At 38.8% G+C, this 22412-nt stretch overlaps 1 protein-coding gene across 3 annotated transcripts in view; it reads left to right on the top strand.

The window, feature by feature from the left end:
• Positions 1-22412, top strand: part of CHL1 (cell adhesion molecule L1 like) — a 226658-nt gene that overhangs the window by 1435 nt on the left and 202811 nt on the right. The window lies entirely within an intron of this gene.

Below are 22412 nucleotides of genomic sequence, written 5' to 3'. Positions count from 1 at the left end.
CAAAGAGCCCCCAGAGCTGGCAAGTGGTGCCAGGGCATGCGCGTGCGCGATGGCGCGCTCACGGAACGCCCGAGGTGGGGGGGCACGTATGCGCGTGCGCGCGGAGGTGGGCAACTGGTGAGCCACCTGGGCTCGTGCAAGGCAGAGTCTCTCGCCGCGCTTACGTGGGTTCATAGGTCTGAGATGTGTGGTTTTGGACGAGTCGTTTACCCCATGCCTCAGTTTCCCCTTTTAAATAATAGGGATAGTATCAATACCTTCCTTTTCTGGTTTTTGAGCAAGTGGAGTAAGATAATTCCAGTAAACAGTTTAGCTCAGCGTCTGCTGTGTAATCAACACTAAAGTTATGGTTGCTGACCCCGTTTCTGTTACTATAAATTAATCCTCAATTTAAGTAGATAGGGCGTCTTCTCTTTTCTCTGCGTTTTTACTGAAGGCAAAATACTGATTTCTAATTTTGGAGACCGTCGATTGACATTAGTATTACTGTCCAGTTCATCTTCTACAAAGCTTTGATTTCCAGAAGATTGGAAGACATAAATTAACCAACCGGGTCGGAGAAAGAAGCTTAGAAAGCTATTTAGGGAAACTTTTAGTAATAAGAGAACAAAAGATTGTTGACTTTACTGCTTTTTGTGTAAAAATGTTTCCTCTCTCATCTGCTAATGTTGCAGTTGGCTTTGTCTTAATTTCATTATTTTTAGGATGGATCACCCTGTGACTTTCAAAATTTAACTTGGTTAATGGAGATTTCTATTTTATGGCCTTAAAAGTACTGCTGTGGATGTCCCTCCAGTAATGGCAGAGCACATAGTGTATAACCATTTCTCACGAACTCTTGAATATTGTCAGTGAATAAATGGAAACAAATAGTTATTTCTGGGCAAGTAAGAATACTGGCTAGGACAGTTCATTAAAATCTCTTTCCAGGCATGTTTCTACTCTTCACTGCAGAAGTTTGGGACTGTGATGATTAATGTATGTTTTCCAGATTGTTCTCTGTTGCACCTTATGGGTCCTTTCCTTTAAAGAAAAGGCTATGGATGTTTATTACTGCTCTTGGTTGTACAGGTGCTCCAACATATCCAGTAATGAGCAAGTTATATATCCCCTTTACCTAATTACAGGTCTGCTAGAATTTGATATTGCGCATAATATATTTATTACCTTAAAGTGAATTCATGTCATTAAATGAACTAGTATTAAATTCATTTAAAAATTACTTGCTTTTTAGAATATTGACATATTTTGATGGCTCTGAAGCAAGTGAAACCAGACAGATGTCACCATCATAAAGCTCCTTATGACATTTACAAAATAGACCTCACCTAGGAAAATATTTGCTGGATTGGAGCTTGGTTTTTATAATTAGCTTCTGAAATCTTTGAAGACTGAAGGTTGTTTGACCCAAATTTGCTTTTCAAAATATTTTAGACAGACTCATTTTTTATGGGGAAATCTAAGTAAAAGTAATGATTTAAGGCAGATTTGAGATTCTACCAATTTTTATCTCATAAAAGAAAATTAAGTAATAGAGGGTGGCTAATGGCATCAGATTTGAAGAAATGAATGTCAGGAAGCCCTGTATCAGTTCATATAGTAGAGTATTGCTTCAAGTTTGACTTTTGCAAGACAACCAATGCCCCCTTCTTCACAGTGAATATGTCATCTTTAAAGGGTACCTTGAGGAATTACTGTGACAGCTTGCCTGAAATTCATGTGATCATTTACATATTCTTTCCCAGGAGCATTGGCATTAAATGTTCCATTTATTGGAAATTATTTTGCCCTTTGATTTATGACAGCCAGCAGTGCCATAGAGTCTAATACGTTTTAGAAACAAAATTTAGCTTTTTACTATTTATATTTTCCCTAAAAAAAAATCTAAAATCTAAAAAGTCAATCTTAGATTTTGCACATGGAAAGCTGAAGTTAGGCTGAAGACAAAGGGTAACAGTAAAAAACCATGACAAATCCAGATTTGGGGAGCTAATTGACATGCTAAGGTATAATCTAGAGAAACAATGTATCTCTATACCAAGGCTATTTTCAGTGATGTACTGTATTATTTGATTCAATCAGTGTTCCTTGTTATTTTTTCAAAACGAGACCAAGAATACTATATTTTCAATTATGAACATTTTGATTACAGCTTCATTCTAACTAACTAATTCAGTCTGAAGAGAATGCAATTATTATGGTGATTTACATACAATATGCTAAGTTAACACAGCTAATGAGTGAAAGCATAATATTCTTTCTATTCATTCCTGGAAAAATATTGTGCTAAGCATTCTTTCAAAGAAAAGATTACATTATTCTCCAGCATTTATGTCTACCTACAGGTAAATTTTGGCACTGAGCCATTTTCTCTGCTTTTAAAATGAAATCTCTCACATTTTGGCGATCCTGTGCCTCTCCCACTTTTGGGGAGGAGATGGGGTAGGGAATGGAAACAATTCTCAGTTTAATTAGCTGTGGTGATTTCTCTTTTCTCTGCATCTTTATTGGGGGAAAGATTCTGTATTTTCTAATTTTGGAGGCTGGTTAACACCTTAAACATTACTAATTACTGCAGTTTATTTTATGTGCATTGCAATAGTGTAGTTGGTTAATTATAGCTTTCTCATTAGCACCATGTAGAGAGTAATGAATTAACACATCCCTTTGATCAAAAGAACATCTAAGTTTATCTTCTGAGAATAAAAGTGTTATTGTGTTACTGAAAGTCACTATAATTTTCCCAAGAAACAAATTGGTTGGAATTCTCTAGCACTGGGATAAGAAGCTTGATGAATGAGGGAGTAGAGCAGCGGTTGCTTGGCAACCTAACATTATTCTGCAATTTCTCCTGGTATATTTATCCAGTAAACTAGAAAATTCTGTTTTGTTAACGAATGTTTTTAGTCAGTGCACAAATAGACCATAACTAATTGAGATTATATGTATTGTGGATAAAAAAATGGTCTTGCTTACATTCCCATTGTGTTTAGATAATACAAGTACAAAGAGAAAGAATATTCTGTTTTCAGTTATTAAAATTTTTCTAAAAATTTTTACTTAATTTTCACATGAGTTTATTACTACCAAAAATTGCAACTTGTTTACCTCTTTGGAAATCACATTAAGAGAGTGTGTGTGTGTGTGTGTGTGTGTGTACATGTGTGTTACAGTTGGGTTTGTGTACAATTTTTCAGTAAGAATCAGAAATAAATTTTGAACTGTGGTGAATTCTTCAAAAGTTGTGGTTTGCTGGTTGAGATGATAATTTGGTAAATTTAGAGAGGCATAAACATTCAATCCAAGTGATACCAGGAGGTGATAATAATAAATGTGCTGAATGGCTAATATATAAATGCAGTCTGTTCTTTGACCAGGTGTTTTTTTTGCCTGGTGGTCTTATTACATTCTCTCTTCGGATGTCTGAGTACATCTCATTTCCTCTATAGTTGTGAAGTAGAAGCTTAGTAAAGCCAGGCATTGCCCATTTTCCAATCCACCTCTCCCTCATTCCAGGGACGATAGTGTACTATTTTCCTGTTTAACCTGTGAAGTTTAGTCTGCATCACAATTCCCCTATCAGATGGCAGAATCTTTTTGAGGCCACATGCTTCATTTCACTTATCTTTTAAACACTACAGGTTCTGTCACAGTGGGAAGCAAACAGGGTGTGGTAGTTATTACATAAATATCATGACTGTAAGAGTCAGGCTGCCAGGGTTCCCAGTCCAGTTCTGTTAATTCCTCAATGCATGGTCCTGAGTAAGTCATTTTAACCTCCGTAAAACTGATTTCGTCTATGGAGATGTGGAGCACTATCCATACCCAAACCAGTCAGTCCTAAAGGAAATCAACTCTGAATATTCATTAAACTCCAATATTTTGGCCACATGATGTGAAGGGCCAACTCATTGGAAAGACCGTGATGCTGGGAAGGCAAAAAGAAAAGGGAGTGGCAGAGAATGAGATGGTAGATGGCATCACTGACTCAGTGGACATGAAACTGAACAAACTCAGGAGATAGTGGAGGACAGAGGAGCCTGGCATGCTGCAGTTCATGAGGTTGCACAGATTTGGACACGGCTTAGTGACTGAGTGTTATATGCAGCAATCTAGGTAGCCAACTTACTAGAATGCATTAAGCACTCAATAAATTCTGGCTTCTTATTATAATAATTTTTATTCCATGCTCAGTGTGTGAATGGATAAAAGATAGACACAAGTGTGTATATGTATATGAATAAGTGTGAACTTATTGGTGGCTCAGCTGATTGGGAAGATGCCCTGGAAGAGGGCATGGCAACCCACTCTAGTATTCTTGCCTGGAGAATCCCCATGGACAGAGGAGCCTGGCGGGCAAAGAAACAGACACAACTGCGCTATCAGCACAGCATGGCACAGCACATTATGTTACTATTAAAATCTTGGAACTTTGTTGATTACATCAATTAGATGTATATATGCAGATAGTGATCGTTTCACGTTTGAAAAATCCTGGGTAGTAGTTTTCAGGCTTGACTGAAATGAGAATCATCTAGAGAACTTTTTAAAAACTGCCAAGCCAGATAAATTCAGTAAGAATTCTTGGAAGTGGTGACCAGGCATGTGGATTTTTGAAAAACTCCGGTGAAATAGTAATGCTGGAGTTGAGAACCACCGCCTTAGATTTGGAGACGTCTTCTGTAACATTGCGCTGGCCTGCGGCGTTGACTTACAGTTACCTTGGCATCATGAAATGTGGTTGGAAAAGAAGAAAAGCTCTGACTAACCTCTGAGGTTTTTCTTAGTAATCCCTTTGGTTTATACAGCACTTTATTCTCTGAAGAGCTTAAATGTGCTTTTCATTTACTATGTATTATTTCATTTTTCAGCCGAATGTCCCTGTGAAGATGGTAGGGAAAAAGTCATTATCCTGATTTTGCAGATGAATGGAGAGAGCCATGCAGAAACTATGTGATTTGATTAGATTCATACATTTAGAACAATCCTAGATATCAAGATTCTTGTCACTTTTGGGTTCCAGATAGTTCTGTTTTTGCTATGAAATTTCAAATGAGGGAGAGAAAGTTATTGTTTTTAGATTAATTAATTGTGTAGGAAAGAGCTGTATAGATGATAATTTCTATGTTTCTTGATATAATTTTGCATTATAACGAAAAGCAGATTTTTTTTTTTTAAGAGGCACCATAGTCTATTTAAGATCCAGCCCTATGTCCCTTGGACTGAACCCAGCCTACATATGTGTTTTCTTTGGCCTAAGACATATTTAGAAAATACTTAAGTCAATATTTTAAAACCAGGGATTTCACATAAAATTCATATTTCTGACTCATCTTGAGAAACGTGACGATCTTGCAGTACTGGACTTGAATGCTCTGGTGGCAGAGTGCCGTCCACAGGAACAGGGTAGCGTGTTCTCTTGGCAGTGTTAAAGGACCCAGAGTTTTTTTAATCTCCTCTGCGTAAAAGTTGGCACTCTCTTGCTTTCACTTGATTTTTTTTCCCCTTGTATGTAAGTGGTACTCATATGGGACAATTGAAGGGAATTTAAAGAAGAAACCAACCACATCTTTTGGGGCAGAGTTGAGGGAAGCCAACAAGGAAAGGCTGCTGAGGCAACCCTGGGCTATTACTGCCCTTAGTCTAGAGGGAAGACAGGAGAAAGAAGTTACTGAAAGATGGGAGCCATAGCTCTGGGGAAGGTTGCAGACAGAACCTGTGGTTTTATAGAAACAGCCATTGTCAAGTTGCAGGACACCGGTCTCCTCCTACCCCAAGATCTCTTGCTTCTTCCTCCCAGTGGCTGTACCCATCAGCAGTCAGAGGACGAAGGAGCCTGGTCCAAGTGATCTGCTGCAGTTGGTTACCTCTGCACAGAGCAGCCTGGAGGAAGGTGGAGAGTAAATATAAATCTGGAGAGCTACTGAGGAATATCCAGCACACCCTGAAGACTTCACAATTATAGAACTTGTATAAGGGGGAAGAAGAAAACCCAAACTGCCAAAAGCTGGACAAAAGGGAGAATCCTGAAATTTGCATTCGAGGCCATCATTTTCCCTTCCCCTTTGTTATTCCTTCCTCTGATCCTCTTTCATTGCCCCAGGTGGGCATGTTCATGGCCAGAAGTGGGTTTCAGTTGAAGCTTCAAACTTCAAAACAAACTTGCCCTTTCCCTTGAATTATCTCTGCCTTCCAAGAGAAAGCTGTAAAGCACAGTGAATAAGGCAAACAATGGATTCTAGCTTCTTTGGTAACAGGTTTGCATTTTTAGCAGAGGTTCCTCCCTAATAGAAGCTTTTGCTGTAAGTGGTGATTTTAACTCTAGGAATTATAGATGTGCCCAAGAAGTGGAGATACCCTCAGATAATACTCTGATAGCCTAAAGTCATTGTGACCTGGATATTTGGATCTCTGAAGGGCTCCCCCTCTGTGATGCAGTGTTATCAGGATAAAGAGGATGAGAAACTAAATCAGGGATATATTGGTAGCATCCTGATACGAGAAATTTGTATTTACCCTGGCTAAGGAACATAGTTTCCAAAGTAATAGAAAGTAAATTGGTGAGAAATTTTTGGAGATTTTTAATGATTTGTTGCTATTAGAGCTGACTGTGAATTTAGTTTGTTACTGTGTTGAAGACCACTAAACAAAGTGATGTGACAGGATATCAGCTTACTATGGGATGTCTTACATATTGATGTGTTCAAAGAAAAATACATCTCCTGTGCAAAGGTTCAAGGGGAAGACAAGTATTGACCTTTTCTGAGACCCTTGACATTCAAAACTTGGAAGGAAAGTTATGACCAACCTAGATAGCATATTCAAAAGCAGAGATCTTACTTTGCCAACAAAGGTCCGTCTAGTCAGGCTATGGTTTTTCCAGTGGTCACGTATAGATGTGAGATTTGGACTGTGAAGAAAGCTGAGCGCTGAAGAATTGATGCTTTTGAACTGTGGTATTGGAGAAGACTCTTGAGAGTCCCTTGGACTGCAAGGAGATCCAACCAGTCCATTCTAAAGGAGATCAGTCCTGGGTGTTCATTGGAAGGACTGATGCTGAGGCTGAAACTCCAGTACTTTGGCCACCTCATGTGAAGAGTTGACTCATTGGAAAAGACTCTGATGCTGGGAGGGACTGGGGGCAGGAGGAGAAGGGGATGACAGAGGATGAGATGGCTGGATGGCATCACCGATTCCATGCACATGAGTTTGGGTGAACTCTGGGAGTTGGTGATGGACAGGGAGGCCTGGCGTGCTGCGATTCATGGGATGCAGAGTCTGACACGACTGAGCGACTGAACTGAACTGAACTGAACTGACATTCAACACAGCATTTACATTCATTTAGAAGATTACTGCTGAATATTTCTGTTTAAAAAAATCATTATTTGAGTACTTTAAGGTTTTTACAGAATTTTCCCATATCTAATTTGACTTTTTCAACAACAGGGCAGACAAAACGGAATAAGTTGTTAGCTTATTTTGTAGAGGAAAAATACTGAAGTAAGGTTGAATAGTGGGCTGGGCAGTGGTGAAGCCAGAAAGAAAGTGCACATACCATCATATGTAACTCAGTTCATAATACACTCTACAGCTTTTAAATTTCCTTCTTTGAAAGAAAAGAGAAATATTGTATAACTTATTTGTTTTAAAAAAGCAAATTAAGAATTAACATATAAGCTGAGGGAATGCAATGAGTCTAGGGGAAATACTGAAAAATTCACCAGTTTCCTGTCCAAGGTTGAATATCAGTTCAGTTCAGTCAGTTCAGTCGCTCAGTTGTGTCCGACTCTTTGCAACCCCACGAATTGCAGCACGCCAGGCCTCCCTGTCCATCACCTACTCCCCCTACTCCCGGAGTTCACTCAGACTCATGTCCATTGAGTCGGTGATGCCATCCAGCCATCTCATCCTCTGTCATCCCCTTCTCCTCCTGCCCCCAATCCCTCCCAGCATCAGAGTCTTTTCCAATGAGTCAACTCTTCGCATGAGGTGGCCAAAGTACTGGAGTTTCAGCCTCAGCATCAGTCCTTCCAATGAACACCCAGGACTGATCTCCTTTAGAATGGTCTGGTTGGATCTCCTTGCAGCCCAAGGGACTCTCAAGAGTCTTCTCCAACACCACAGTTCAAGAACATCAATTCTTTGGCTCTCAGCTTTCTTCACAGTCCAACTCTCACATCCATACATGAGAACTGGACATGAAACAACAGACTGGTTCCAAATAGGAAAAGGAGTACATCAAGGCTGTATATTGTCACCCTGCTTATTTAACTTCTATGCAGAGTACATCATGAGAAATGCTGGGCTGGAAGAAGCACAAGCTGGAATCAAGATTGCCAGGAGAAATATCAATAACCTCAGATATGCAGATGATACCATCCCTTATGCCAGAAAGTGAAGAGGAACTAAAAAGCCTCTTGAGGAGACTGAAAAAGTTGGCTTAATGCTCAACATTCAGAAAACTAAGATCATGGCATCTGGTCCCATCACTTCATGGGAAATAGATGGGGAAGTGTCAGACATTTTTTGGGGCTCCAAAATCACTGCAGATGGTGATTGCAGCCATGAAATTAAAAGACGCTTACTCCTTGGAAAGAAAGTTATGACCAACCTAGATAGCATATTCAAAAGCAGAGACATTACTTTGCCGACAAAGGTCCGTCTAGTCAAGGCTATGGTTTTTCCAGTGGTCATGTATGGATGTGAGAGTTGGACTGTGAAGGTTGAATATAACCCTGTGCAAATATAAGGAGATTCGACTTTTTTTATAGGTTCCTTAATTCCATTATACATTGACTGATTAAATGATTGATTTATTGAATGTGCTATGAGACGGTGACAGTGACTAATCATTAAAGGCTTTTATTGAGTAACTGCTTTGTGCTAGAGACAGAATTGAGGCTATGCCAGGCAAACAGTTAAATTACCTGTCCATTACTAAATGTTAATGATGTATTTTATAATCTCTGCATCAGTGTTTTGAGGAAAGTACTGTTATGCTAATATTCGTTTAATGCGGAGTGTCACAGACAATAGGTGTCCTTGTCCAAGGTCACACAGTATGACTTGGAAGTGGCCAAGCCAGTAGTATTCCAGCTCAAAAGTATCTAATCTCCAGCCTCAAGCTCTTTTACTCTTGACACTGTGCTGCCTTTGAGTCCAGCAGACCCCTAAACACCCCATCTTAGTCAAGACTACTGTAACAAAGTATCACAGAACGGGAGGTTTATAAACAATAGAAATTTGTTTGTCACAGTTCTGGGGACTGGAAGCCTGACATCAGGATTCCAGCATAGTCTGGTTCTTAAGAAAGCCTTCTGATTTGCAGACTGCTGACTTCTCTTTATACCTTTCTGGTGAGAATGACAAAAAGAGTTCAAGAGTTCTCCAGTATTGTTTTATAAGGCTACTGATCACATTCATGAAGGCACCACTCTCATGATCCAATTCCCTTGCAAATGCTACACCTCCAAATAGCTTTTCATTGAGATTAGGGTTTCAACATATGAATTTGGAAGAGACACACATTCAGTTCATTACATACCCATTCTCTTCACTCTTGGACTTCATTCCCCACCTGGGCAATGTCCATAGTACCGGCACCCCGGGATTAGCAGGATTCTCTAACTATGGTCTTTGTCAAGGACCATCCAGATTTGCCTCTTCTATGTATTATTTTGTCATATGGAAAGTAGATATTTAAGGGCTCCTCCTTAAGTATTAAATGATATTGAATGCTAATCCTCGGAGTGGTGGCATTTAAAAAGAGGATTTAAAATTCTTGTTGCAAAGATTTGCTGTGAGACACTCCCATGTGGGTGAGACACTCCCGTGTGGGAGGTACATTGGCAAAGAAAGACATTTGTGTTTTCTGCAAAATCATGTCATAAAAGTGTCTGATGTCTGAGTCCTCCTGAACTCTGTCCTGGGCACCAATATATGTAAAAATCAACCTTCACCCTCACCAAACGTTTTGGTTGCCTTCATTACCATCTTTTATTTCTTGGTGGAAATGTTTCTGATACTCTGTAATCTCAATATGCATAGATTTCCCTCATATCCGGGTATTATATGTAACCAATTGCATTACACGGTTGGCATTTCCACAAAGGTGTATCTGCCACTCCAGATTAAGATAGACATAGTTGGCAACGGCAGATGCCATATCCCAGGCTGGCTGTTTTTGAAAATGACACCCATCATAATGGTGGCACTGTCTTTATTAGCAGCTGTCAATTAAGATAAGGCTTTGGAGGGAAAAATCAACCCTCTTGTAGGCATGGTCAATATATGTGGGAATTTTGAGAGGTATTTGATTTTGGGGGTATGTAGTATTTAGAAAAATGTTAATTTTTTAATATGCAAAATATAAATAGCATTCTCGAACACTGACTCCAGAAGACTTTTTTATGTAATAGATAGTGGCAGAAATGTGTTTGCTTTCTGCTTAGTCTAGACAGTAGATCCCATTTCCTTGGACTATATGGAGTGAATTTGCTATAAGGCTTTTGTTTGATCCATGCCTGCTTCTTTAGAGTATAGCACTTGGCTCCTTAACAAATGCGTTTATTTTTGTATTATAAATTCAGAGAATTTGTAAACTTGTTGTCTACATTGCATCTAATGACACAGTGGGGAAATGATTTATTCAGTTAAAATACTTAAGGCATTGTACAATGGCAAAGAATTGAAAACATCGTCCTTGGTGACAAGTAAAGAAAGAAAACCCATAATAATTTTACCATCTACAGACTACACCAGAAGGGTTAATAGACTGTTTGGGTCGTTCATTATTGTTCACTAATTTAAGACATATAGTATATTCTGGAAAGGAGATCTGAGTGAATGGTTAAAAATAGAAAGCCAGAATAAAGGTGTTTAAATTTGACCTTGAACCTCTTTCACATTGTGATCTCCAGCAACTCTCAGTGGAGCTAAATTTCAAAGGGTCTCAAGAGACCTTTTTCCATGCATACAAGTTTCTGCATGTAATTGATTTGGGCTGAATAGATTCTGAACACAATTGATTTGCTTGAAATAGTGCTAAAGGACCAGGAATGAGCAATTCAGGTGTATCTCATGTGAATCAAGTTCAAATAAATTGGATTTGACCTTAATTACTATCCCCTCAAAAAAGGAATGACAGTCGTCAGAGTGAATACCATTCAATTGTATATAAAAATTGATATGAGTTGTTTGAATTGGAAATTGACCTCCATACACAAAACCTCCTTTTGAAAACTTGGTTTCTACCTTCTATTTTCCTGTCTCACCAGCTGTAAACTGAGGATAAAAACATTAACGCACCCTCCCAGTGGCAGTTAGAGGATTAATGAGCTAATATTTGTAAAGTGCTTTGAAGATAAAAGTGCCAGCTATTATTATTACTAATAAACCATTTTTCTCCAGTGTAACTTTGGACAGCAGCCATTAAAAACCCATTACTGTATTTAACAGTAAGACAGTCTCCTACAGCCTAGTATTTACTGCCCCAATTGAGCATGTGTTCCACTTCCTTTGCCCCTCCAAATTCTGAACTGATGAGGAGGGACAGGAAGGTGTGTGTCGTCATTTCCCAAGTTCATTTCAATAATGGGATTTAACAGACTGGATGCTTCTGGGGTAGACTCCTTTGATTTTCTCCTACAAAAATGAGAATGTGACCTTAATGGGAAGATAATTTGGCTGCACATTTGGTTCTGTGTCCTATGAAAGGAACGGAAGACCTATTCTTGATTTTTATTCAGCTGGATTTGCAATGCTTTTAGTATGTTTGAAGATTGCGTTCCAATTTGTTCTTGGTTATTTAAAACTAGTTCTATAAATGAAACAAGATTATGTGGATGGCTGTAAGTGTATACGTGCATGGGGTGGGCAGAAGGGTGTGCACTGTTCACAACTCAGTCTAAAACTGAGGTGGAAGGAAGACTGAAGTAATTATGCAGCTACTCCAAGTACATACATATTTAAAAGATAAAATTGGAGACCTTGAATTATACAGAGTAATTTATTATTCTGCAATTAATGTATGCTATTAAATCCTTTCAATCCCAGTTTATTTTGACCTGTGTAGATGTCCTAAAATACTGAATGATACATTCAGTATTTAATGATATTAAACACTCATTTTATCCATACTGTTTTACTACTGTAAATAAGACTGAAAATGGAGATCAATGACTATAATGACAGGTATTCATTTGGAGTTTACTCATAGCTACTTCCAGTATTTAAATCCTAGGCTAGTATCTAAGAACTGAAAAAAAAAAAAAAATCATAGCAACCTAAATCTTATCTCTGCAAAAATTCACCAACTGCAAACATTTTATTATGGAAATACCTGCCTCATTCAGTGACTGTTTACTTTTAATTTAGAACCATCTCAATAAGTTCAATTGTGTTATTTTAGTGGATGAGGAAGTGTAAATTGCAGGTTAGAACAGATGAAGGAAATGTTGCAGATTCATTCACAGACAAAAGAATTCACAGCTAACATCTCTTCAGCAGGGGAGAAGGATAGAAAGATTAGAAAACGACAACTCAGAGATCATGGGGATATGGCTGGTCCTGAGTCAGTAAGAAACCACGATACAGTTTAAGATAAAACAAAGAAACATTTTTATGTATCACCTATAGGAGTACAGATCGTTTATCTGAAAATCATCCAAAACCCTCTTAACTAGTGATACAGCTGCTTAAGAATGTTAAATACAAATACAAAACAGCGATGATAAAACCGCCAAACCTTTTACAAGATATCCTTCTAGAAGCAATGCACTGGTAACTATCCAAGGTACTGTTGTTTGCAGATGAGATTTCGTATCACCCTCTGCAAGGGAATCATGGTGCATTTTTGTATACTATTACTATCACTTAGGGAAACTGTGATTTTTAAGTACCATCACCATTCCATTGACTTCTGAAATTCAGTTCATGTTATTTTCATCATTTCTTTTTTGAATTGTGTACGGGGAATTCACCATATGTTTAAGAACTCAGTAGATATGTGTTTTGCATATGAGATTATTGGGGAAATATACAAGCTGCTTATTGTTTGGAAGAAAAATACCTGGAGGCTTATGTGTAGCTAAGAAGGGCAATGATGAAAGGTGATCCAGAAATGTGATCATGTATTAATAACAGTTTGTAAAATGTGAAGGGGCATTGTCCGATTTATCTACTGCTACATAGTAAACTAAGCCATAACTTAAACAAGTTAAAATTCCATTCTATGAAATCTCATTATTTTGTGAGTGATTTCTTCAGCTCTACCGCGTGACAACTGAGGTCACATGGTGATTTTCAGATGGTGGCTAAGCTGGACAGGTGGCCCCAAGATGGCTTCGCTTGCATGTCTCCTGATTTGGCCAGTTGCATTGAGCTCAGCTGGTCTCCTTTTCCTTTTCATGTAGTCACATGGCCTTTTCACCGGTCTCTCCAACAGGTTGTTGGACTTTACATGATGGCTCAGGGCTCCAAGAGCTCAACTTAGAAAACTATCAGTTTTGTTAAAGTCCAGCCCTGGAGCAACGCTTCCACTGTAATCCATTGGTCCAAGCTATCAAAGACCAACCCCTTTTCAAAGGGAAGACTCCTCTAACTACATTGCTGGAGGATTCTAGTAGACAGTTTAGGAAGAAATTTTGTAAAAAGCCATGCTCATAACAGAATTATCAATCCAACTGTGACACTGTTTACTCCATACATGATTGATTTGAAAGTGGAAGAAAATGAGGAACGAACAAGTAGAACCATTCTCTGTCCCAAGTGGACACTCCTTTCTCTTCCCCACTTCCTAAATATCTTGTCTTCCTAAATATCTAAATATCTTCCTAAATATCTTAAGCTCAGGAAGAAACCTGACTTTGAGAAGGGAGTGTGACATGAGGATGAACGTGGGCTCCATGAAAGTACCCACGGTTTTGTCTGGGGAGACAGGCTAGAGCTGAGAGAAAAGAGGTGTGAGTTGGCCAAGAATAGTTTTGGCCAAAGATTCTTTAGTGGGATCTGGTGCTTGTGTCCTCTGATGCGCTTATGTTTATCCTTACCCTTTTCCTTTTACCTTAGAAGTGGTTTGGGCTTGGGAGAACCAGGAGGCTCTTCATCAGAGTCATAAGGGCCAAGGTGAAACTGGAATGCCAGGAATCAAGGAGACTACTTAGATTGTGCAAACCTCCAGACTTGAGGAGGGAAAGAAAAGAGCTGCTCCATTTCCTTCTATTTGTCTATTACAGCCACAGATGGAAAAGGAAGCAGGCTTCTTGGCCTGAAATGATGATTATACATTTGGCTGCAAGCCTCCTTTACCTGTAAATTTCAGAAGCATGACTGTAATGGGAAGATGCTAATGGGTAGCGAGGACCATTATTCTTATGTCTTCTGTGCTCAGAACAAGAAGCAGGTGAAGAAGATACAGCAGGGGAGCTTTCTCGGGATATTTCTTTCTCTTCAGATGTTCACCAAGAGAAGCTAAAGAACAACTACCGCCATGCCTGATGCAGGTTCAATTTGTGTTCTCAATGCTTCTCTATTTTCTCAAAACGTTCCATCATATTCTCCCTTCTATAGCATGGCGTTTTTCTGTAAGTGCTTGGAAACCACGCATGCCATTTTTCTTGTACCTGTGAATCCCACCCTTCTGATAAAAGTGAGTCGATGTGTTTCTCCTGCAGTCTTGCTGAAAGGTATTGCACCATATTTTTCATATTTCAAAAAGTATTTCAACAGGCAATGTGCAGTGTACATAACCCTAAAATGCTGTGCTATGGTGAATTTAATTCTGTCCTGGTAATGCTGTGTATTGTCTTTGAATGAAAGACACTGTATAGGTACATCATTTAATTTGATACTCATAACAGCTAGTTATTTACACAAGGTACGTACTCATCCTGTTCAGAAAGTGAAGGAAACTCTTAAACTCATATGTGTGAATGCAGAACTTGGACTCAGGTCATCTGATTTTGTCTTAAAGGTCTTTTAATGACAAATCATTTGTGACTGATTAAAGGTTTCCTTATTTAAGAAATACAAGTTTTCTGAACAGGTTTCGTTTTTCGATGATATAACCTGAAGCCTTATAAATGTTTAAATTCTGCTCTCTTGGATTTGAGGGAAAAAAATGAAACACATGGCAGAAAGTCGTGGTAGTTTAAGCTGAGGTTTCTATAATGAGTTTCTATTTTAAAAAACGATTGGAACTACTGAAACACAAGCCTCCTAGGTTTCCCTGTGGTTTCTTTTGATATAGCAAAATATATTTTTACTGTAGCTGAGAGCATCTTTTCTCTCATCTCCTTTTAGCAGTTTGCCATTCTCTGTCCTCTGTATTCTTTGTCTGCTTTAAACAACCATAAAACTCGCTTCAGCTTTCTTCTTGACACACTAAGATTTATTTCTCATGAGCCATTCCGGAAAATTCCTTGTTCAGTCTTCTAATCACTAGACCACTGCAACCTTTCTCTCACAGGATTTCTGCCTTTTATTGTCACCATTCTCCACTAAGACCTAAATGTCACAGTTAAAATCCCCTTTCTCGCTTGTCACTTTGACCACTATGTCACTTACTTCCTAAAAACTCCCCCTGGCTCCCCACTGCTTTGACCGCCAAGTAACTGTCACACTTGCTTTCCACAGCCAGCCGGACTCGGCCTTCATGATTCCCTCTACTTTCTTGTATCCTTAGAGACCCTCTCCTGTTACTGAACAGCTCGCTGCTCCTGTCTGTCTGCTCAATACATTTCCTGCTCTCCTTTCTTCTGAAAGTTACAGGTCACTCAATAATCTCCAGCTCTAAGACTGTACTCGCTGAAAGGTAACCATCGTCACAGTTTTTGTCCTATCTTTGTGCCATCTACCATAATTCACGTAAATTTTTAGCTAGCTCATTATAGAGACAATGACTTAAAATGGAAGTTTTATTTCATTGCTATCAATGAAGCACCACCAGGGGAAATAATGAAAGGTGCATACAAACGTGAATACAGTGAAAACAGCCCAAGGTCACTACATTCTAGCAAGATCCTATTGCCTGCTGAAGTCCTCGGGCTTCAGTCCTGTTCCTTCTTTATGAAATAGATTGGTAAGGTTAAAGTGCCGGTAATGATGTATTAGGACCTACTTGAGCCTTTCAGGTTTCTGTAGTCAGAAGGATTAAAAGACAAAGGATGGTCACTTACATCATGCCCAAAGCCACCTTCTAAGATCCTCTCAGTACTGAGAGTACTATTCTAGGACATGCAGCCGAACTCCAAGAGGGTAAAAATATCCCTAAGAAAAATTCATCACAGTCCTATTCTCTCTTCCGTTTCTACATTTAGTGTTTATGTGAAAATTTAGGAAGTTCTTACTGTGTGGAAATTACAACATTGGATAGACAGATTCCAAGATGAGTTAGACACAAGTGGTGGCCTGAAGATGCTTACAGTTTCTACTGAATGCATGCCCATAAAATGTTATTAATATGAGTATATATGCATTTTCTAGTGTCTTGCATTCCTGAAATGATATGAACCTCCAATCCAGTTAAAGAGCTGGGACATGTACATAAATAAGTGCACTGCAAAATAAAGGATCATAAATGCCGATGTATGTATTGGAATGCAATGGACCTATTGCATTGTATTGGAATGTATTGACGATGTGTGGTCGAAACAGAGAAAGATTACTTCCAGCTTCAGTCAGTCAGTTCAGTCGCTCAGTCGTGTCCGACTCTTTGTGACCCCATGAATCGCAGCATGCCAGGCCTCCCTGTCCATCACCAACTCCCAGAGTTTACTCAAACTCATGTCCATCGAGTCGGTGATGCCATCCAGCCATCTCATCCTCTGTTGTCCCCTTCTCCTCCTGCCCCTAATCCCTCCCATCATCAGGGTCTTTTCCAATGAGTCAACTTTTCGCATGAGGTGGCCAAAGTATTGGAGTTTCAGCTTTAGCATCATTCCTTCCAAAGAAATCCCAGGGCTGATCTCTTTCAGAATGGACTGGTTGGATCTCCTTGCACTACTAAAAGATGTCAGAGAAGAGGCAGATCTTGAAAGGTGAAGAAGAAGTTCCATTGCAATTCTAATTTCTCTGAAATAAAAAAATGTTCAAACCCCATTTAATGAGCATTTGATTTTTAGCAGTGTTTATCAGTGTAACATCAAGACATACCTCAGCATAGTGTAATCTAGTGCTGTTTGAGAAAACCTGATGTGATAAAGTACGATTTGCATGCTTTTCTCAAGTTCTGGAAGGCCTTCCCACCCTAATTTGGAGTAGGGTTAGAGCATAGTTGGAAGCATAGTTGGAAGATGGTGACTTCACAGCATCTGTGTTTAGGGAGCCAGCCAGATGCCTTCTTGATTGGCAGAGAGGTCAAGGGTATGGGCATTCTGAGCTATTATAGGGCTATTTGGTGCCAGTGACCTTGTGATGTGGCCAGAGAACCAATAGAAAGACAGCACTGTCATTTTTTTTTCCATTTGGGTTAATATCTTCTCTGTGTTTCAGAGTACTGCTATTTCTAGGACCTCATTCTTAGGCAAGCTCCGATACTGCAGATATGGCCATTCTGTGGTCAGTTTTCTATACATAATATGCATGTGAAATGAAAAAGAGAGGAAAGGAAATTAATGATAATGAATTCCAATATTAGGATCTGACTAGGAACTCTAACGATTCTCTAAATTCTTGTTTATATTTTTGTGTAAACTTACAACTTTAAGGAATTTTACTTTAAGGAAAAATACAAAAGTAAACACCCACAGTATTGGTTCGTAATGATATTCTTCCTTCTGACAGCTCTTTGAATGATACACCCTGTATTAATTGCTATGAGTTTTTCATCCATACCTAGAAATACACAAAACTTCAGAGTTCTATTTGAAGAAGTGCTTCCATTAGTAGAGCTTATAAAGTAATAGTTACAGTGATGTGAAAGATTCTAACTCTTCTGAAGGAACTTCTTATAAAGATTAATTACACGCATCTAATCAGTAACAGTGGCAAGGCATAATTTAAAGACTAAAAGTTGAAAATTTAAACACATTTAAGTACATGCACACACACAAACATATGTGTATATAATTGATTCTTTGTATATCTACAAAACCTCACTTATGTTGCATTCACTCTCTTAGGCTGTGCTTTCTCATAAAGCATTCATCAGCAAAGTGAAAACCTCTTAAAGTTGTCAGTGGATTCGCCTTTGCCACTGCATGTTTATTGAGGGCAAAAAGTGACATCTATTTCTTGGCCACATACTAGGTGATTAATTATAAAACTGTTCTGTGCATTGAAGCATCTCTCAAAAGCTTTACAACTTGACTTTGACAAAGGTGTCATTGACATCTATTGAATGATTCAATGGTGAAATTTACTTCTGAGTTTGCCATTTTATGATTTCTGAATTTGTTTGACTTTCAATGTTTCCATTCATTTTTCATTTATTGACTCCATGAATCAGTCATTTTAATCAAATTTGTCAGCTTCCAGCCTAAACCTTTGAAAATGGGTATAATGCATGTTCTGAGTGGGAATATATGTAGTTGACATATTTTAAACCTAAGAACGTAGGATCTGAGACCTAGTTGCCAGAATATGTGAACAAAATATGAGGTTTAAAAAGCACTGCTGTATTTTAGAGGAACACTACTGATCAAATGATATTTAAAAACTGTGTCGAATGGTACAGCTTTAGACTGAAGTACTGTGAGAGAAATCACATTACTGGTATTTTACGTTTGACCCAATGAGGGTGAAATACATTTTTGCAAGTGTATGGCACAATAATTCAAAATACTGCAGTTTTATTTTTCTTTTTGATGTCCCATAATTTCAGTTTGACTTTCCTATATGGCAGTTGGAAAAGTCTCCTTGCTTTTTGTATTATTTTCAGTGTTGTTAGGAGAAGAGTTTATTCTTGTTCATAAAGTTCATAAGAGTTGTTTATGAAATAATATACTGGAGAATGCTCTTATGAATAAAATAATGACCTCTGAACCCTAGAATAGTCAGTATATGCTGCTGTTTAGTTGCTAAGTAGTGTCTGACTCTTTCTGACCCCAAGGACTATACCCTGCCAGCTCCTCTGTCCATGGGATTTCCCAGGCAAGAACACTGGAGTGTGTTGCCATTTCCTTCTCCAGGGATTGAACCCGTGTCTCCTGCATTGCAGGTGGGTTCTTTACCACTGAGCCACCTAGGAGCTCCAGGTAGTGTATACCAGACTTGTTTATAAAAAACAAAAACAAAACAGAAAACTTTGTGCTTATAGATGCCGTTAGTAAGATGTGACTTTGCCAGAAGAATCTTAACGTTGTATTTATCTTAACAAAACTAATTGTCTATGAGTATTGACAATATATTTGGGAGACTATTTCCTCCACAGACATGTGCCATTGACCACTCAAGAAACATTGCTGGACGTGACTTTGAAACGGACCAAGTGGACTATACATTTTTGGAAAGTTCTTCTAAATATTCATACCCAGATAACTAGCATTTGCCCATTTTCTAGCATTTTCCCAAGTTGGCAGTGGTTTCTGGATGCCACACCCAGACTTCCTTTCTTCAGCAGTGTTGATTAATGGAAATGCCTTGATAGAGGCTCCAAAGCTAACACCGAATTCAGCAGTGCAGAAAGACTCCAAATCATATTCTTCTTCTGTGTCAATATTTTCACTAGGGCAGTGTAAGATATTAAATCACCTGAAATTAGTTATGTGCCATTTCAGCAACACTTTGAGCTCAATCTGCTACAAGCTGCTTGTGCTGATTAGCAGTTTAAAAGTCTGCAGAGGAAGGGAATTTTTAGTAGCTTGATTTTTTTTTCCTTTCATTCCTATGTGTATCGAGGGAGGAATTACCTTCTGTACAACTCCTGAATAATATGATCTGACCAGATTGATGTTGGAAAGTAATAGTATCAGAAAACTTTACCTGTGGGGGTATAGCTATGCTACCAGGTAGAAAACAGAAGAAATGATGTCTTCAAGCAAAGTGTGTGTGTGTGTGTGTGTGTGTAATTTTGATTTCAAGGAGTCATTCATTCATTCATTCATCAAATATTCATCGAGCTGTTTATAAATCGCAGGCACTGCGCTAAGCATTAAGATGAAGACAGATTCCCTGCCTCCCAGAATTTGCCATTACTGAAAATGTCAGCCAGTAAATAAGTAAACAATGAAATCATTACAGGGAAGAAACAAGGACTGTGATAGAGAAAAAACGAGAGGAGGAACCTACTTTAGAAAGGGCTCTCTGAGAAGGTGACTTTCAAACCGAGCCTGAAAGGGAAGAAGGCAAATAGAAGAGCCAGAAGAGCAGAGTTCCAGGCAGAGGGGCAGGGAGCGGAAAGGCAGGGTAGAAGTCATGAATTTGGCGTCATCTGGAACTGACAGAAGGCTGGGATCAGGAGTACAGTGAGCATGGGAGAACTTGGCACAGGTGAGGTTAGGGCAGACCATATAAGGCCTTGTAGGTTGTGTGTGAGCATATGGATTTTAAATGCAATATAGGAACTTCAAAGGAGTCCAGCCAGTTAAGCAAATTAAAATTTTTATTAATTAAAAAAAGTTTATATCATTTTTAAAGGTTAATTTCCATTCCTAGCTATTATGAAATATTAGTTATGTTTCCTGTGTTGTACAAACATTTTTGAGCCTGTTTTATACCGAAGAGCTTGTACCACCCACTCCCCTGTGCCATTCCGCCCCGCCTCCACAAAAACACACACACTGGTAACCACTAGTTTATTCTCTGGATCTGTGAGTCTGCTTCTTTTGTGTTAAATTCGCTAGTTGGTTGTATTTTTTAGATTCCACATGTGAGTGATATCATACAGGATTTGTCTTTTCACGTCTGACTTAACTTCATTTAGCATAATATCCACCAAGACTATCCATGTTGCTGCACATGCAAAACTTTTTTTTTATGGATGAGGAGTATTACGTTGCGTATATATACCACATCTTCTTTATCTACTCATCTGTTGATGAACACTTAGGTTGCTTCCATATCTTGGCGGTTGTAGATAATGCTGCTATGAATATTGGGGTGCATGTATGTTTTGAATTAGTGTTTGTTTTTTTTTTTCAGATATGTACCCAGGAATGGAATTGTAGGGTCAAATGGACTTTCTGTCTGTAGTGTTTTGAGAAACTGTCATACTATTTTCCACAATGGCTGCACCAATTTACACTCCCACCAGCAAGATACGAGGGTTCTATTTTGTCCTCCACCCTTAACCAGCATGTGTTTTTTGTGTCCTTTTTTAATGACAGCCATTCTGATAGGTGTGTGGTGATGCCTCATTGTGGTTTTGATTTGCATTTCCTTGATGATTAGTGATGTTGAAAATCTTTTCATGTACCTATGGGCATCTGCATTTCCTCCTTGGGGAAAAAAATGTCTATTCAGTTTTTCAGGCAGATTAAACAACTTGATCTGATTTATGTTTGTAAAAAGAAATTGCTATTTTGTGAAGAGCAGAAATTGGTCCTCTAAAATGTGAGTTATCTACACATTTGTATATTACACAACCTGTATTAGTTTTCTATTGTTGCTCTAAAGAGTTACTACCAGTTTTGTTGTTGTTGTTCAGTCACCAAGTCATGTCCAACTGTTTGCAACCCCATGGACTGCAGCATGCCAGGCTTCCCTCTCCATCACCAACTCCCAGAGTTTGCTCAAACTCATGTCCTTCGAGTCAATGATGCCATATAACCATCTCATCCTCTGTCATCCCCTTCTTCTCCTGCCTTCAATCTTTCCCAGCATCAAGGTCTTTTCCCGTGAGTCAGCTCTTTGCATCAGGTGGCCAAAGTACTGAAGTTCCAGCTTCAGCATCAGTCCTTCCAATGAATATTCAGGACTGATTTCCTTTAGGATTGACTGGTTTGGTCTCCTTGCAGTCCAAGGGACTCTCAAGAGTCTTTTCCAGCACCACAGTTGGAAAGGATCAGTTTTTCAGTGCTCTACCTTCTTTATGGTCCAAGTCTCACATTCGTACATGACTACTGGAAAAGACCATAGCCTTGACTATATGAACCTTTGTTGACAAAGTGATGTCTTTGCTTTTTAATACACTGTCTAGGTTTGTCATAGCTTTCCTGCCAAGAAGTGATCATCTTCTAATTTCTGGCTGCAGTCACCATCCACAATGATTTTAGAACCGAAAAAGAGGAAATCTGGCACCGCTTCCACCTTTTCCCCCCTGTTTGCCATGAAGTGATGTGACTGGATACCATGATCTTAGTTTGTTTTTTAATACTGAGTTTTAAGCCAGCTTTTTCACTCTCCTGTTTTGCCCTCATCAAGAGGCTCTTTAGTTCCTCTTTGCTTTCTGCCATTAAAGCCACCACTTAAGTGGCTTTAAATTTCTTTTCTCACCGTTCTGGAGGCCTGTTGTTCTTTAGACTACAGGTCCT

The sequence above is a fragment of the Bos mutus genome, chromosome 22 (genome assembly GCF_027580195.1).
Source record: "Bos mutus isolate GX-2022 chromosome 22, NWIPB_WYAK_1.1, whole genome shotgun sequence".
NCBI classification, from domain to species: domain Eukaryota; kingdom Metazoa; phylum Chordata; class Mammalia; order Artiodactyla; family Bovidae; genus Bos; species Bos mutus.
This window is presented reverse-complemented; position numbering and strand designations above follow the sequence as displayed.